Below are 19,573 nucleotides of genomic sequence, written 5' to 3'. Positions count from 1 at the left end.
TAACTGAAGATTTTCTGTCAAGTTTAGTGGCAAGAGGGAAATCAGCGGGCACTTGTTGACTGTGATTATCATAAATGACATGTCTTCTGAGAAAGATCACTGGAGTATGTAAATGCATTGATTTAAGTGAGAATGTATTCAAGAAGTAAAGGAAAAACATATAGAAAAATGAGAAAGGTATAGTTATACAAATGCTTGAAAGAAATTAAGTGTTGAATTTTCATATTAGATTAAGTGTTAAATACACTATCACTACTTCTTTATTTTTCTAAAATTACTTCATAGAAAAATTCAGCCTCTTCCAGGGAAAGCTAGCAAAGCTCAGTTAGACTGATGTTTCTTGGGCAATCAGCATTTTAGTGCTGGTTTTCTTTTTAACAAGGCTTTAACTTTTGACTTCTGTGCTGTTCACATTTTGGAGTTCACTTCATAGTACAGAAAGGATGATGTCTCTTAAGTTATATGGTGTAAGGAGCATTTAAAGGGATATTTTGGAAATGTTGTATCAAAATGATTAAACTCAAGCTGTGGACTGTAAAAATTATAGCTTTATAGGCCACATGCCTGCCTACCCTTCAATCACTGTCAAAGTGATAATTTCAACAATAATATGTTTCTTTTATTGTGGGATTCTAAACACCAAGTGCTGTTTAAACATTAAACTGAATTGTTTATGTTAGTGCTGTACTCAGTGTGTCATACATCAGGCCACTATAATCTCCCATGGAATGTAAAAATTCTGTCATGAATCATGGCTTGTATATCGGAAATTACTGTAATTTTGATTGGAAATTACAGAGCTCTTGAAATGTTTCTAATTATGATAGAATGTTACAGCAGCTTCCAACCTGTGTGCTCCTCAGATGTCTTTATTTACATGTCAAAACTTGGGGTTAGAGAACTGTCCGTTTTCTGCACCTTCCCCTTTCCACTGCATTCTTCTGGAAAGCTAAGGTATGAAGCCAGTCTATCAGCCCACATAATTTTGTTCTAATCTGATTTGTGCAATAGTCCATTTATTTAAGTGCAAAGCCTTAAAATTTCTAGGTGGATCAGCTCTTTCAGTACTGACTTTCAGATGGACAGGCAATCAAAATGAAGCCTGAAAGCCTCCAGAGGATTGCAGGGTTAGTTGAGCATTGATATAAAATCTAGATTCTTGTACAAACCTTGCTACTAAGTACAGAAAATAACATCAAACACATAGTTCTTTTCCATTTTACTCTGGTGATTATACTGGTGTTCTCAGGGGTTATTTTTCCCACCAATTTCAGCAATGTTAATTTATGTGTCTAGCATGCTTTCCGGTCTGTAGTTAAATAAAGTGTCATTTGTACTGAAAGCTGCTTTGCAGAAGTAGCCTCCTAGGTAGATTAGGATGTGCTGGGCCTTCTCAAACTAGCTGACTGTTAGTAACCCAATTAATAATCTTTCAATATGTAGCACTGCCACCTATACTAAAGGAGGTGCATGTACTGTAAAAGATTCTTCATTGGAGCTCTTCAATGGTACAAGTAAACATTTCTTGGGGCAAAAAAGTCTCCCTTGCACAAAAAAAGAGGCTTGTTCAAACATATTGTCTAAGAGAACCTCTCTTGAGAGAGATCTCTTTCTGATATTTTTTTCAGTTTGGAGATATTGGTTCCATACTCAGAACTGGAAATCCTGAGATAACCCAAGTTGTAGTGAAAAGTCTGAAGGACTCATATTAGAAAATGATGTGTTGATTAACATTTTTATTTTTAAAAATTGCTAAAATTGAACATTATTGATTTTATCTTTTTTTGGATATAAGGACTTAATTAATTTTGGAGTGCAGTCTGGAGTTGTGGTGTAAAACCATATGTGACCTAAACCAGCTCTGTGAGGGGACAAAGGCCTAGAAGGCCTTGCCTTTTTTTTTCCCTAATAAACTGATTTGGGGCAGCATTAGATTGGATGTCTGAGGAGCCAGTATCTGCAAGGTGGCTGGGCTTGCCTGAGCCAGGAGACTGCAGATAATGTTCTGCTGACTAGAGCACTTTGTACAGAATTGCTACTAAATGATGCGCTACAGGAGTTTCTATTTGGGTAGCGCCAAGGTAAAAAAGAGCATCTTCCCTTGCACTGTGTTAGTGCCTTTGGCAAGAGTGGAACTGGAAATCCTGGGATAATCACTTCATTACAATGAAGAGTCTGGAGGAAGCACTTTAGAAAATAATGTGTTGATTAACAGTTTTATTTTTAAATCCTCCTGAGTTGTGGAGGACCAACCGCTTGTGGACCTGATGCTCAACAAAGCAGCTGAGTGCTGGGGCCTGCTGTGGCAGAGGTCCTGGGATAAGGCAGAGGTTGCTGTGCTGTTAGGAGAGTTCATTTTCTGACTCAGGTGGGAGATGATTTGCCTGCTTGAAGTTTCATGGTGCACTTTGCTGGCAGCTTGTTAGTGTTCCCAAAGGAAAGGGCCTATCTGGTACATGAGTTTGGGGGACACAGCTAGGACATTCCTTCCATTGTTGAATGCTTTTCCCATACAGAAATGCATACATTCAGTATATTTTTGAAGTTTCTATGTTTTTAAGGATTGATATATTATCTACAGAATAATTTAAAAATCTGTTAAATTCAAAATACATACTTCAAAAGTTAATATGATTATACTGAGGAGCTAAGGAAGATATTACAATTCAAATTCCTGGAATACATCGTATCTTTGGAGAGTTTTAGAACTTTAATTGGCAAAGCATGTAATGTCCGTGTTTAAAATCTTGTGGTTTTATTGTAGGTTGTCTTTCTAATAGGCCTGCATGGGTTTTTTGTTAGATTATGTTGAAAAGAAAGCTTTGCAAAAATGCACACAAAAGGAAGACAGAAAGGTTTACCAAGTGTTTTGTCTCTTCTTGCAGGTTGTTGATTCTTAAAGGCAGAGTGGCAATGCCAACAGTATTATTTGCTAAAATTTAATCAGCACACCTAAATAACTCTAAATTAAAAGAATCCACACGTAAAATTTTGTGACGTACATTAGTTTTACAAATTCATCATATTGGGTTTTTATTAAATTTGTAACCTGAAAGTCTGATTCAACTACTTAAGGAAGCACATTCTTAATTTTGTTATTAAAAAAAAAAAAGAAGAAAAAAAACCAGTTGATTTGTATAATGATCATTAAGGTATCATGGTTCAGTAACTCTGCAGTGGTTACGATGTTCTCATGTGGGAGCCAGGGATGAGTTTTTCTTGATGGTGACAGATGCTGAAATCTAATTTTATTCCATAAAAACATATAAACAAGCAAACAAAACCCCCATACCTAAGAGCCCTGAGAGATAAGGCAGGTAGAGACTTGTAGCGTTTCTGTATGTTTGCTATGTTTTGAGAAGTTAGATTTCTGTTATGGCTTATCCTGCAAAGCTGTGACTTGCATATGCTAGTATGAAGCAGGGAAGAAAGCAATACTTTGCTGAAAATCAGGTTAAATTGCTAAAGTTTTCTTAAATTTAGGAAATTACAGTTTGCAAAAACTGCAGTAATATCAAGCTCCATACCTCTGAGAGTCCCATGCACTACAGTTTCAGGCCACTAGCCTGCTTTTTTTACCTAAAGAAGTTTAATTTCTAGTGAAATAAATGGGTGAAATCAATACTCTTTTGCAGTCAATCCTGCAATCCTGGCTCGTTATGGCCCCAGAGGTGCTGAATGCCCTCCCTTCTCACCAAATGAAAATACCTGTATGTGGAGGGTGAGACTCTTGGTTCTCACAGAATCATTCTTAGATTTTAAAATAATTCTAATGGAGTACCACCATACCTTTAAAAACCTCATTTAATGATGTAGTTCTGACCTGTTACTTCTGAGCTGTTGTGTTGTGTTGCCCAGTTTCCTGTTCTTCCATCCCTGTCTTTTGCTTTGCTTAGTAGCAGTTTCACATACAAAGTGTGGAGGTAAAATCATGGTTTTCAGAACATGCTAGAGACTCCATCCTGAGCCATCAGGCAAGTATTTTATACAGTGGCTATTTAATTAGAAGGGGTTGACTTTTTGCCTTTGTATGCACCAGGAGTGTTCTTTTCCAGGAAGCTGCATAGGAGATCCTATGGGTAGGCACTAGGCAGAGCATCTAGCACTAATAAGTAGATGGGAAGGAGTTAAATGGGAAGGGAATGCTAAACATTGGCACTAAAAATGCTTTTGGCATGCAAATACCATGCTTTCCCTGATGTAAATATTTTCAGAATAGGCCATTAGAGTTCAGGTATATAAAACCCTGCTTTTACTGGAAATTTTAATGTTGTAGTAAACCTAGAGATTTATAGTGAAAAATTGATGTCTGTTATCTCACTTTTATCTTTTTAACCAGCAGTTTTATAAATGCTATATCTTTGATCTGGCTTTTTCCATCTAGAGACTAAGCTATATACTCTAATAGGAAAGTCATTTTTAAACAGCTTCCCACACTGAACAAGCACGGTATTGTGGATCTGGCACAGAGATGTAACATGCCATTACCGCAGATATAGAACAATCTATTCAACTATTTTCCAGCTGGAGGAAAAGAAACCTTTTTATCACCAAGAGTAACCCTCTGGTAACAATGTGGCTTTAGGAGGGGATCTTGAAATTTATTTCCAAAGCTGTTTCCTCAGGGCACTGCACCTCAGGCTGCCTAGAGGGGTGCAACCTGCAGGGCAGGAGGGGGCTCAGTCCTTTGCCCATCACCCTGCTCTCAGTCAAGTTCTCTCCTGCCTTTGTCTCCCTCAGAGCAGCTGAGTCACTTCCTGGGTTTAAATCTTGGCTTAAAAACCTCCTTCCCCCCCACCCCCCTCCCCCCCAACCTCAGTGTACAATGGATTCTCTGTGGAGCAGGGGGGATGCAACATAGGGAGACGCGAGGTGGAAACACAATGTACTCTGAGGTCTGCTGTTTCACAGGTCCACCTGGAAATAAACCCCTCACCCCAGTGCAAAGGCGAGATACAGTAGTTATAAAACATTAGCTGCAAAAACTCACAACAACATCTATTTTTTATAATTTTTTAATGTTGTTTTCCTCCCCCCTCGTTGCCTGGGGGTGATTGCTCTGGCAGTTGAAGAGGTGCCATGAGCAGCAGGAGTCGGGTGGGATCGGGTGTCGGCAGGGATGCAAGAGGAAGAGTGTGAACTGAGAAAGCAAGATGGGCTTTTGCATGCGATCGAGAATTGCCCCATAAAGCGGCATGTCATTCAGTGAAACTGTGAAACTTGGCAGATAGAGCTGATTTGTTTCTTTCACAAAATATCGAGTTACAGAGTCATAGTATGTTCTGTCTTGCCCAGGTCAGAGGAAAAAGGATTTTCAGGTTTCTGTTAGGGGAAAAAAATGAATGTTCCATGTCCTTCCTCTGCCCCATGTCCTAGTCCCTCTTACAACATCTCCTCTCAGAAATAAAGGTTAAAATCTCAGGAAATTTCCATAGCTTTTTAAAAAAAAATACTTCTCAGAAAGGGAGTAGAAAAATTGAGTTTAGCTGACTCTCTTATCTCTTGACCGTGGGAGACCCAAGAAAAGGCTGGCATTGATCCTGACTATATCCCATTTTATTGGTATGGCTTTGGTGGAGTGGCTAGACTTCAGTGAGCCTTGGGTTCCCCCTAATAAAGAGTAGACGGCAGCTTCATGAATCAACAAAGATGCACTGAAGAGAAACCACCTTAAAATCTTCAAGGTGGTTCACATCAGCATGTAATTGCCCACGTCACCTTGGAGCCAGGTATCCCTTTCAGCACGTTAGGCAAAGGCTAGATTTGTTGACACACTGATGAAAAAGAGTGCTTCCTGAGCCTGCTTTACACGAGGGGTCAAATCGGCTGAGGCTGGAGGTTCCCAGCCAGACGGGTGGCAGCAGGAGCTGTTCAAATGCTGCCGTTTAAAGGACTGGTAGCGGCTTCAGGAGATGGAGTGTATTCGAGCCCTGAGGAGAGCTTCCCTGGAGGGATACAGTGCACACCTGCCCTGCTCTGCCCTGCTCTGCTCTGCTTGGGAGTTAATGCTTAACGCTCTCACGGCCACAGCCTGTGGCGCGTCTCTGGGAGGCGCTGGGACCGCTGAGTGCCTGGCAGGATGCGGCCCGCAGGTGTCCAGGAACAGCAGAGTGGGGGGTTTTGGTTGGATGGATTTTGTCTGGTGGAAAAGCATAAATGAGTGAGAGAAGCTGGGAGAAGTACAAGTTAAAGTCATTAAATGTACAAATGGAAAAAGAGAGCCAAGAAGAGAAAGCTCTTTACAAAATATAAATTATGTTAAAGCATCAAGACGGCACAACATAAGGAATGTTTGGTACATGTTATTGAAACTGAAAAATCAGAGTATGGAATGAATTATAATTTAGCATAATCCATAATTTTACAGTTTTCATTTTGAATTATTTATCTTATATGATTTGATTAAAGATAAAACTGGCTGACAAGATCTCTAACATCTCTGCATGTCTTAATGTCAAATGAAAAAACTCTGTATTATAACTTCACCATTTTAAATTTTTTATTTGTATTGTTTCTATATAGCTCCCTTTTATTTTTAAAGCATATTTCAGCTACTCATTGTGTACACGCGATTCCATAACCCATCAGGCTTCAGTGTTGCCTCAGTACCTCTGATTCAGTAAATCAGATCATAGGCAGCATGCTGTCATATAATAAGGTGTCTGATCCTTATTACCAGTTTGTTGATGCACAGACTCCTTCAAATTGACCATTGCAACACATGGTTTCCCCTGAAACTAGCTGTGATAATTAGCGTGGCTCTAATGAGACAGAATGTCACTGATCTTGTGCTGAACTGTCGAGTATCGACGCTACGGATGGGAACTGTCAAAGCTTGCCATCTGTGACAGAGCTTGGCATATTCCATTTGCAAGGTAGAGCATGCTCAATAGACTGTTTTTAAACAAATGGTCCATTTCTTGATTAGGGCTCTGTGTTCTGTTACTGTGGAAGACTTTATATCATAGTTAAACTTCTTGCTTTTTTTCCCCCCTTTTTCTTCTGCTGGGGTAAGCTTGTTAGGAAATGAAAACATTAATGATCCTCAAACCAGTCCTTCAGTCTTCTGTTAGACTTCTGGGGAGAGGTGGGGAGGATCTGATCACATATTTATTCTTCTTCCTTCCCCCAGTTATCTTCATGTATTTCTTCTAGGGCTTGTGATCCCTCAAGCCTTTTATCTGATTTTTTTAAGCACTGAGGGATAGGGATGGCATAGTTTTGAAGTATAGCAGAACAAAAATTTAAAAGTCTCAGGTGACGTGCAGCAGGAGCATGTGCACCTGGGATGAAAGACTGAACTGGTCAGGAGAGTCAGGCACCCAGGCTCCCGGGACTGGCCCTGCAAAATGCTGTGAAAAAAGTCCAGCGCTGCTTATCATTCCAAAATATGCTTTGTTGCTTTTTATTTCCTCCTTCTCTGGCAGACCACACAGGGCTTGTTCTGAAGAACATTTTCACTAATCTGATCAGGCAGCCAAATACGCCGGGAAAACTGCTTTAATGATCCCACTAATTACCTCAAGTCAATATGAACTGTATTATTAGACTGAGGGAAAATATTCCATTAGGTCTCCCCCTTGGGAGTTTCTCCGCTTTGTGATGTCACCGAAGCCTTCGCCCTCTCGCTTGTAATTAATTTTATTTACACACGCAGGCACGCACAAGGTCACACCTGCACAACCGGAGCTGGCCAGGGAGCTAGTGGCACTCAGGCTTAATCAGATCTGTCATAATTACCATTCTGCATGTTTCTGACACACGCTGTGAAATATTTCAATTTAACTGCCGCTACCAGCACAACCAGATGTAGTGTGAGTGTGGCTGCATTGGAAATATTATTCCTCAGGATAAACTCTCTCCTCCTCCTTTTTCCTCCCACCCCCTCTCCCTTTTACAGCTAATGTGGCACAGAAGCTGATGTATCCTGTAAATCTTGAATGCAGTGCTAGATTGATAACAGCAGATTAGACAGTTTAACCACAAACAGCTTGTTCATTTTTCACAAATGAAAACCACATGTGGTGTAACTAAAATTTCAGGCTTTTTTTTTTTTTTTCCCTTCTCTTTGGTTGTTGTTTCCTTTTGTGTGTGCGTGTGTGTGTTAAGGTCTGCCTTTAGCTGTAAAGGGGTGAAATAAAAGAGTAAACATACAGGGGAAAGAGACACTGCTGTCTTTGGAGATTATTTCTCTTTGACCTTTATTAAAAACCTTCCCTGTTTTGGCAAAGAAATCAGATACCGCACAGGGGTTTGTCACTCGCTCTGAGACTTTCTAATCTCTGGGGTTTATGCCCATTTATTAAAGAAGTCATCCTACTGTGCTGGTTTTCAAAATAACATGTCAGCAAACACCTCACTTTAAGAAGAGCTTCTAACCAAAAATGTAGTCTTCACTGCTATCTAAATTTAGAAGAAATAAAATTTTCTGCCAGAGTTTTTCAACATGGATTTTGTCTCCTTGCTAACCCTTCCCTGTACCTCTTCCTTTGGGGAAAAGATTCTTTTTTAAAAAGACTCCCCAGAGTCTTTAGAAATTTTTGGAAATGGAAAATTGATCAGCATTTTTATTAAAATATTCCCATATTTCTTTTGAAAACAGATAATGAAAAATTAAATATTATCTTATGAAAACACTTTTTAGCAGACTAGAAATTTCTGTAAATTGTTTTGCTTTTTTTCACAAATTCAGACCAGAAATTTCTGTAAATTGTTTTGCTTTTTTTCACAAATTCATTTTTTCAGGTAAATTGTTCAGCCTTCCCTAATTAAACAGCCATCAATACTTGGTAAGGTAGTGTTTTTTAAACTATCTATTCTTTAGTAGATCACAGTTGGCTAGTTTTCCTACACAGAGAAAAAAATCTATGCTATTTTGATAGAAAGTTTTAATTATAAGACTCTAAAACAAATTTTGCAGCAAGTAAAAAAAAATGTAAGTGTGCAGAATGGAACTAAGCAGATTCTCCGAAAGCTGTTCCAGGTATTGTCAGGCAGGAGTACATGGGATAGAAATTCATCAAATCTAATCTGTAATAAGGCTTCCATGGGAGGTTAAAAAAAAAAAAAAAGTAGCTTTACTAAGAGGTTGTTTTATCCATTGGCAGTGATTTCTGATGCAGTGGCAATATTGAAAGTACAAAAGCCAGGGAGCTACGACTCAGTGTTTGAAGTCAGTCACAAGAAAGTGAACAGGACAGGTTTTGAAAGCCACTGAAGATGCAGTTTGTAGCAGAAAATTTGGCTATGTAGATGGCCCCCCTGGCTGCTGCAGGGCTCATGCTCGTACCAGTTGGGCAGCAGCTACTGACTGCATTTCTGACTGCATTACTGGTTTCCCAGAGCTGAGTTGGTCTGTGCAGGTGTACCATCAGTGTCCCTCATTGCATGGCAGTGCCATCTCCATTAGTGATTCCCCCAGGATCCATGCAGGCCCCAAAAAGAGTGAAAATATTATTCTGGAGGAGCAGCCAAATTCCTGGAAGTGCTGTGGATGCAGATATCAGAAAAATAAGTCTGAAGTAAGATGAAGAGGAGGACAGGAAGGGCTCATATTGGACGAGGCAATGCTGAAATGAACTGTCAAGATTCTTGCAAAGATCTGGAAATACAGCACTCATTTCTCTAGAAAGCTGTTCAAAAAATATCATGCAGTTGGAAAGCACTGGATTGCCAAAAGAAGAAAGTATGGCATCCTCTGCCACCTCCTCTGAGTCTTTTATTTTGAGTTTTTCTCTGTTAGGTAGAGGTGTTCTGGTTCCTACACTCCAGATGTGTGAATCAGCTCTTCCCCAGGCAGCACCTGCTGTCTGCCTGACAAGAGGTGCTGTTTCTGGCAGGATGGATTTTCTTAATCTCTCTCCCTGCATTCTGTACCCTCACCTTCTGTTTTGCTTTTATCTCATCATCTTCTCTTATTCCTCTCAGTATGGCTCTTCTCTTAGTTCTCCTTGGACTTTTCCCACCCCTTCCTGTCCCTTAAACACCCTCACCACCCACTCTTGCTCCATCTGCCTCTTTATCCTGTCCTACCCCTGTCCCCTGCCTGCTGGAATCCCACCCTAGGCACATCCCCACACACACCATGATTTTGTACACATATTCCTTTGTGTGTGGGGCACAGTGTGGGCACACCATGCCTTTGGCCTTTGCTGGACTGGTCACCAGCACTGCTGGCTTTTAGGGTGAAGCATTGTTCCCATTCTCTGCATGGTGACACGGATTTAGCCAGGAAAAGAACCATACTCTTGATTTCTCTTGTGCCTTCTGTGAGCAGATCACTGATTCAGGAGGTTTTTGAAGATTGAGTACATCAGTGTTTTAACTGTTAATAAAAAGGGGGAAAGTTTGAGTGAGCTGTATGAGAGTTAACTAGGGGCATAAAAGCAAACAAAGCCGTGGCGGCAGAGGCGAGGAGGAGGCTGAGGAGTCAGCGAGCAGCCTGTGGTTCCCGGCTGTGGGGGAAGCAGGGTACCAAGTAAACAGCACGGAAAACAAAAGCGAGCTCAACCCGTAACTAAACAGGAAATGACAGGGTAGAATTCCTGCTGAAAAACCGAGCTGCTAAATATGTAACTGCAACAAATAAAGGCATCTTGTGCAAGCACAAATGTACAGTAACAGTCTGAGAAGTAATTTGTTAAAGGAGTGACCAATTACAAATCAGGTGAAGGGCTGCTGGGCAAAGGCAGGAGTAAGAAATAACAGATGTGTGTTTTCTCCCCTAAACTGTGTAATTCAAAACACATTGCACCTGAAAGAATGTTGCAGGATTTCTAGGTGCAAGGTGAGAAAGGAGATGATATTTTGTTCCAGATAAATTTTTATTTTGCTGTTCTAATAACTTCTCATTGCAGCAATTTTTTTTATTTTCTTCACATTTAACCTCTAAGTCAAACTTCAGATTTTTGGTTATGTGTTAGCCCAAACTGTTGGCATCTATTGAATAGGCTGAAGCAGGCATGCACTAGCTAAGTGGGGAAATTTCCAATTTGCAAATATTTATCTAATTTCAAATCTGCCAGATTCTGTCTGAAAGCACATTGTTATTCAGGGGGCATCTCATTTTTATTCCTGTGCAGTGTTATGTTCCCTTACTTCAGGATGGAATTTTAGAAGCATGTAAATATAGTTTTCAGAATCTGTGTAAAGCAAAGATGTTTGGACTGAGAAGTCAGCAGAATTCCCTGAAGTTTTGGACCCCAACTTATCAAGAATAGCCCATGTATCAGTTAACATCTTTGGGTTTATTCACGTGACTGGTTATTTTGCTGAGTCTGCTGCTTAGCATCTTTAGTACCTATAGCATGCAAGAGAAAGCTCTACTTATACAGGAAGTTTCCACTCTTTATGTAAGACCAGTTATTAAAAAAAACCCAAAGAACTATGAAAGGGTTGAATTAGTTTCTTTATATTTTTTGCTTTAAGGGTGCCAGTTTGCTTCACCTCCAGTAAATCATTTGCTACTCTTATTTTATATAAAGAGAGCCTAAAAGGATTGATCTTTTTCACCTGAGGAACAGGATGGGAGGGCTCAGAGCAGGAAGATGCGGGCTGCTCCCTGCAGTCCCTGACTTAAGGGCAGAAGGTACTGCTGAAACTGCTGTCTGGAAACACAGCTGGGACTGGGACTCAGCTGGGCTGGCACTCTTCTTGGCCAGTTAGGAAAATTGTAACACTAAGAGCTGCTCTCTCTAGGAACTTTTCCCTCGTGGCTGTTCTTGACCTCATCCTGACAGCAAACTACCTGGAAGCACTCTTGTGTTGGTTCCCACCCAGGAGAGAGAAACCTGATCTCTCCAGCTTCCCTTTTGATCCAGCTTTCCTATTATTTTAAGTTTCTGCCGCAAGCAATTTTGCTCCAAGTTAGGGTATTTTAGCTTTCTGAGGATTTCACTGCCTTTCTTTTTCCATGGGCGAGATACGTGCTTCTGGCTGCTCCTGTCTCATTTGCTGGGAGGCATTGAACTCTCACAGGTGTGGATTTTAAAGATTTTTTTTTAACTGCTTTGAGATAATGAACATTATTAATTTTCTGACTGTTTCTGTGGTTAACAAAATCTGGAGGAAAGTCAGAGAAAAGTTTCTTTTCAATTTTCTTAAGACTCCCCTCACCCTTGGCTTTATCGAGGCATTAAGTGTTCTTCACTGTGAAACTGAGAGCCACAGAATCCAGCTTAACTGCAAGAGATGAGACATTTTCTCAGGATATTTAAATGTCTAATTCAAGTCTATATGAAAGCTTTTAGTTAGGCTGTGAAAATTTGAAGGGATGTCTGAGAATGGATTTGAGCTGTGTATGTTTTGGAATGATGTCACTTGTTGGAATATCTTGTCAGCTGAACTGCATTTACAATGAAGTCCAAATATCTGTGAGCTTGTGACTCCTCAATGTGTGGTAGATCTTCCCCTGATCCAAAATGAATTCTGGAAAGAAAAAAACATGTGACAAGAAGCCATGAAATTAAATTGCTCCATCTGGGAAATTATAATATTTTTAAAAAAATATATATAACAACATGATGGGTTAACATATAAGTAATTACAAAAGTGACACTTGTCCCAGTGGCTCTTTTACTGGAGGTCTTTTCCCCCAAAGCAAATGTTAAATCTCTTTAAGCAATGTAATAATAAACATTTGCTGTTCACTGTAAATAGATAGTAGTAAAAAAGATTTTTAAAATTGCCAGGCTCTTTCTATTAAAGACTCTTCTCTAACTAAACCATAGATGTAGCTGCCATACAAAATTGATTGCATGTTTAAGAAAAAATAAATGTGGGCTGTTAAGGGTCGTGGTTGAATTTAGGGTTGTATTTACTTTCAAGGGACACATTGATATTGCAGTGAGATCAGTACTTCTTTCTGCTTAAATAAAAGATAAAGGGCTGATATATATTATCAGTCACCCGCTGTGAAACCCATTGACCCATTTTATATGACTGTACTATAAAAGGCAATGTACCAGACTAAGACTGGCTTATTTAATAATTAGCAGGTGGTTTTTCTTTCCATGTTATTTTTATTATTGTTAAGTCCATTTTTGTCAGATGTTCTCTCACAGTTACAATGCCAATTGATTCAGGTGTGTGTGAAAGAGGAAGGATCTTGAGAATAGGAAGGCAGAGTAAAGCTGCACGCATTATTTTTTGCATCTATTACTTTTTTCTCTTTTTGCATATGAATGTAGTTGCATTTTGTATAAGATTTTCAAAGTTATATACATTGTGGTTTTGATGAGGGCTTGGACATATCTATCATTGCTAGGTAATTGAAGGCAATGCTGTAAAAAGATGCTTTTGAACAGGGGAAAGAAAAGGTGAAGGAAGCTGTGAGCAAAGAAACCAAGCTTGGGAGAAGCTCTTCTTTTAGATTATTGAATTTCCTCAGTACTCAACTAAAAAGTAACGATACTTATGTTTTCAGGCAGGTTTAGAGTTACAGGTCAGGTTTTTTCTGTCTATGAGCTGGTGGTGTCTGCAGTGCTTATGCAGAGGGGACATGCGGACCAGTTTTGATACAGCCTCAGACCTTAACGTAGGTAGTTTTTTGCAAGCTCTGGCCTTTGGCCACTCACCATGGCTCTGTGTAGAAGCAGAGGTGTGGTAAGACAGACAAGGCTGTGGGAGCAGCGCAACAGCTCTCCGCGTCATTTTGCGTCTGTACTTGTTGGATGCTTGTCATTGATTTTTAGAGGTTGCTTTAGCAAGTTTTCCTTTCCTATTTACTTGTTTGGATGTTTACAAGAATAGAAATATGTATTTAAATTTGAAATGCTGCAGCTAGAGAGAGGAAAAGGCAGAGGGATGAAGAGACACTAGGAAACCTTTTCCCCTGAAACTTCACTGAAAATTTTTGTACCACTGCTAGGTATTTGGTCATTTGTTTTTAACCACACAGACAAAAGGTGGAGGTACGATGCAGACAGATGGTGTAGCTGAATAATAGGCTAGATAAGAAAGTTAAGGAATGGCATAATCTGTCTCAGTATTTTTCAAAGGAAGTTTTTTTCTGCCAGTGAAGTTTACCTTTCTTCTGAAAAGCTGTATGAGGTTGTGGGGTTTTCAGTTTCAAATCTCATCTATGATGATGGCAGATAGAGATTTACTTAAAATCCACATCTGGCTTCCCTTTTCAACACTCTAGTAATGAAAGCCAGTAAAATAGATGAACCAGGAATATCTGGAGATAAAGGACAGATTCAGGTTTCAAACTTTCTCTGATTTAGGACAATGCTCAAAGGCAAAGCCTGGAATTTAAGGCTGATTAGCGTAAATAAAATACTGACGCAACCATTGTTCTGGGTACGTTTATTATCACTTTAGGCCACATACCAAGAAGAGAATTCATATTCTGCTATCTCTACTCATCTTCTGTAACCAGCTGAAAATGAACTTTTGCTTCCTAAGTTCAAGATGCACAATTTTGTTAGAAAAATAGGAAAATCCCAAAGTATTGAATATTCAATGCCGTTTTTAAAATTAGTCAAAACTATATGCCTCACAGAAGGAAATTAGTGCTTAAAACTTCCTGAAAAGTTAGTTAAAATGAACTGTAACACATGTTTTGGTCAGTATCAAAAATTGCTAACTCTGGTAGGTTATTCGTTTTCCCAGTTCTTTATAAAAATACCCAGTGGCTTTTCTTTTAATAGACTTCAGTTCTTCTGTGAAGCACTTAAGTCTATTCAGCTTTGCTTAGGAGCTAGCCGGGGCACTTTATGTATTTTAGGAAAGATAAACCTGCAGTCAGAACAAATTTTCCTGCAGCAGGAAATTCCAGAATAACATCTAAGGGTAAAAAGGACTGCTCTTGTCATGTAGGCTTGTTCCCACATCTGAACCCTCAGGTATTTCACACAGAAAGAAGTCAGATTTAAGGGATCTTAACATGAAAATGAATTTTGAATTAAATGCTCTGTTCTTACCCTGCAGTGGGTGTTCCCTGTTTTCCCTGTTCTGTTTTTTCAGATAATGTAAATGCAGCACAAACAGCATTTCACAGAGAAAATAAGCAGTGTCCATTGTTATTTATTGGTCATATTTGTTTGTGCTGAATTGACATTTGCTTATTTTTGCCTCTCAATGCCATATGCATGAGTTTACTGATTCAGAACTCCCTGAATTTTTGATTCTGTTCAACACTTTGAGAAATCTCAGTTGAAGGGTTTAATGCATTTTCCAATCAATGTGTAGGGGAAATTTGGCCTTATCAATTTAAATGCTGGAGATCCTTTCATTGCATTATGGAAGAATCTTCTCTAAGCAGAGATTATTCTTAAGAACTTCATAACATTTAAAGGTTAATATGTTAGGTAAAGAACAATATCTTAAGACAAACATTTTTATTACAGGACATGAAGGGATAGTTCTGATTAAATTACACTATTATTTGAATGGGAAAGAAGACAAAGTGCATCATTTCTTGCCCTCAACTTTAATGCCTTTAATCAAATAATGACCTTCTGGAAATAGTTAATTTTAAGCATTTGGAAAGATCAATACCACTTTGCCACCAAAAAATGGCCCAGATGATGAAATTTGATGTATTTAAAGTACCATTTCACCCTTTTAACCTAGTAAATAATTTAAAATGCTTTCAGTACTCCTTTGCTACCATTATGTATCTCACTCAAAGTATTATGACTTTTCCAAAAGCAACCTTTCTGTGCAATGTGCAGCTTACAAGTTTAATACTAAAGACTAATACTATATGCATATATGGTAGTGGTTGTGTTGACCCTTTTTCTTCCCTTGTACATGTGGAGTCTGTTGAGTAAAGAAATAGAAGTATCTAAGATGAGTGCTGCCGTTTGGAACAATAATGAGATTGTAAAGCAAGTTGGATGGCTTTTGAAGGGGAAAAAGTCAATATTTAAAGTTTAGTCCCTGAGTTCTTTTCCTTTGTTTTGTCTATAAGCCTTCCTGTTAAAGGTGAAGGATTTGGATTGCTCAGACAATTAAGAGCCCATTTTACCAAGTGTAATTTCATATCTGTGTTCTATAAACTGGAGTGCCTTCAGCATTGTAAATAATAAAAATTGCCCTCTATTAGCATGTTTGTGGGCAGATTAAAAACAGTCTTCATTAGCATAAGTAACACTTACAGATTCTTTTAAAAGTAGAAAATTATTTGTTGAATGATAAATTGCTAGCTTTCTAGTTAGTTGCTGAAAATGTGCTCATTCAAAATGCCTACTTTAGTCTACAATACTAAATTTTTTTTTTAGTTAGAAGTACTGTTTAATGGATTATGTACTTAGTCTTTGTTCACGGTAGATGCTGAAATGCAATTCACACTTTCTGCTAAAATGTTGGTATCAAATACCTCCCTATTTAGATTGATTTCTTTTAGCACCATATATTTTTATTATACTATATGCCCCAGAGAATGATACAAAATAATCTTAAATATACTATAACCAAAAAAACCTGAGCATATCTTAGCATTGATCCTCTAAAATGTTTTCCCTTTCTAGATTTAAGCTAAACCCTTTCTAAGAAATGTCACTGTTATTCTGTAAGAAATATTCATAATTTGGCAAATTATTATCCATGTAACAAATTAACCAAACAAGTTCAGTTGCTTCACCTTGTAGTCTTCCCTTTTCAGACTAGACGTGTTTGTTGCTGATCTGGAAGGCTTTGGCCAGAGAACATTTTTCATTATTATAATGCTATCCTTTGTTGATGTAATTAGGCTAGATATTTACACCTTAGGTATAGATTTCTTTTTCCTTTCAATAATAAAGAATAGAAGAATATTTTATTAGAAACTCTGTGTGAAAGAGCAGATTTTATTTAAGCACAGCAGAGGTCTAACTAAAAAGAATAGAATTTGGATATATGGATAAAATGCATAGATGGTTTCTTTAAAATAAGCATGCTCATGGGTATTGCAGAGCCTAAGTTTTGGCAGTTATCCTCTTTGCGCTTTTCCTGCAATAGTTTGGCAGTTCGGCTTTCGCAGGTTTTTTTTCCTCTAATGTCTTGTGTTTCTTTACTAAATCCCTATCAGAAAACCAGACAGAAGACTCTTATTTATTTTAAATATCTTAGGTTTAGCATCTTTTTTTTTTCACCATTTTCTTGCTTACTGTAGCAAGACCTTTGCAGATGGTACTTGGTTACTTGAAAGTGCATAACAGTATTTTCTTTGTAGCAGATGGATTTAAGACTTTTAGTTCCCAATAAATGTAGGTTTACAATACATAACTTTACAGGATTTGTGTTGTATATAACAGGTTTGAACATATTATCTCAGAATTCATCTGCATGGCATTTTCAGCTTATCCAGGGCCCATGCCAGTATTTTAAGTAATAGGGAGAGCATAGTGATTGATAGCAGCTAAAGGCGTGATTTTGAATAGAAACAAAGGTTTTAGAACAGAAGGTGTCAAATTAAACTTTGTCAGTTTGAAAAGTAGTAACATCCTGAAAGTTCTCCAAACATATTTACATGTGGCTAATGTTTATATTTTGCTTTGTACTCTCTTTATATTCAGTGTAATGTTGCCTGGCAAATTTACTCTGTTTTAAAATCAAGGTTGTTCCCAATGTCATTGCAGAGTTTTTGGGGGGTTTGCCTTTCTGCATAAATGCATCAACTTCATTATTTTAATGCTGTTTTCTTAACAATGTACTCTATATGCTGTATAAACTGGTTGTGATCTAATCTGATTTATAAATATTGCCTTATTATTTTGTGGTCATTTCCACTTCCTGTAAAACTATAAAGACAAGAAAAAAAGGAAAGTAGGCAGAAATTGCTCTAGACTTAAAAAAGTATTAAAGAAGAAAAACCAGCCCTGTTACATTCACTTTTAAATTCAGCTGCGTTATCTGCAGCACTTCATACCTTTTTTAGATCAAACGGAAACAAAACTTATAAATTTTACAGAACTTAAATTAACCATTAGAAAAGTCTGGATTATTTTTTTTCCAAAATTTTGTAAAAAACATTTCGTACTTTCTCATGTAGGTGACTTTTATGAATGAGCTTTATTTCATGTACAGAATTCTGAACCAGAAACTAAATTAAATACTTCTATCTTTAATTATTTGTCTTGAACCAAAAGGAAGCATATTGGGATAAAGTTCTTACTCTCTTAACAAACTCATCCTCTATAACCTCTCTTGCTGTCCATCCACTGTGTCATCTGAGAACATTGGTGAGATCAGCTTTCACAAATATGTGCAGAAATGAACCATAAAGACCAAAAATTTTTTTCTATCCTTGCAATTGTAAAAGAATTCAGTTGTTTGTTTCCATGTTTTCCATCAAATGTTTCATCAGAGTGGGTCTACTTCTTTAAAACTGTGCCAAGTGGAATATAGACATTTTGGTAGAACAGTAATCTTTTCTGTGTACCCTGTCAGAAGTATCTGTCTTCATTATCTCAAAATCCCTGAAAGGCTAGCAGAGACATGTTTCAGGTTACAATTCATCAAGTAATTTTAGATAAGGCATTAGAAGTATTATTTCAGTGCAAAAATTGAGAGAAAACTGTTGGAAATACAATGTTAGCTATCAGTAGTTAATAAAAATAAGGTCTGACCTAGTAAATACAGAAACAGAAAAGACAGTAAGGACAGAAGGTTTTCATTAGTTATCAAAAACTGTTGTGAAATATGTTTCATCAACAGAAAATGTTATTGCCTAGGAATTATTTTTTCCACTGGATATTTTTTAACTATAAAGGGTTTCTACTGCATTTTTAAGGAAAACAAACCCTGTGATTCCCATGGTCAGCAGACAAAACATCTGCAGCTTCTAAATGCATGGTGCACTTCTTTTCCAGCCTGTGTGTATGCCTTGGAGAGGTGTCATAGGTGGAGATGGGTTATCTTGTCTTTTTTTTTTTTACTTCCACCAAACTGTCATGATAGACAGCTCTGCTCTTTGTTTCACCACTTTAGAAAGAAAGCCAACAGTTTCAGTGTAAAGCAGCGCAGATTCCAGACAACCAAAGGACAGTGTTTACTCTTTGGCATGGGATGGTTTGTGGCTTTGGGGTTCCTTAATTTAGAATTTTGTAACTGCTCTTCAGTTAAAAGATCAAGATTGATTTATCTTCATCATCATCTCTCCTCCGTCCCCAAGAAGCTGCCTCTGCTTTCTGAGTGCACCACTTTTAACTTACTGCAATAAAGGAATACTGCTGCTGAGCATAACCCAGCACTCAGTATCCCCTTGGATGCAAGGTGAGCAGAGAGCCATGAGCAACATGCTGTTTTTGTAAGGGGCAGGGAGAGCTCGCCCTGCTAATACATTCCAGTGAGATTCCAGAGACCCTTGCCACTGTTTTGAAAACATGCCATACAGTTCCAGCCAGGACAGGCTGTCTGTGCTTTGTGTGAAGGCATTTGGCCACATTTCCCAGTCGTCTTGCTAAACCCTGGGGCAATACCCAGCATCCCCACTTAGTCAAGGAATGGGGTGTGCTCCATCCCTAGGGTGTAGGGGAGCCCTTTGCTGCTCCTGCTCTCCCCTGTCTCTGCTTCCTCCCTTGCACACCTCATGAGTACCTGGCAGATTTTGGCCCCATTTAAATTTTTGCTTTTTCAGCTCTGCTAC

At 38.4% G+C, this 19,573-nt stretch overlaps 1 protein-coding gene across 5 annotated transcripts in view; it reads left to right on the top strand.

Annotated features, from left to right (window-relative positions):
* Positions 1 to 19,573, top strand: part of SATB1 (SATB homeobox 1) — a 92,037-nt gene that overhangs the window by 66,136 nt on the left and 6,328 nt on the right. The gene's annotated exons all lie outside the window — the stretch shown is intronic.

Source organism: Zonotrichia leucophrys, chromosome 2, assembly GCF_028769735.1.
Source record: "Zonotrichia leucophrys gambelii isolate GWCS_2022_RI chromosome 2, RI_Zleu_2.0, whole genome shotgun sequence".
Lineage (NCBI taxonomy): Eukaryota > Metazoa > Chordata > Aves > Passeriformes > Passerellidae > Zonotrichia > Zonotrichia leucophrys.
Note: the sequence above shows the minus strand (reverse complement) of the source record. Positions and strands in the feature narration are given on the sequence as shown.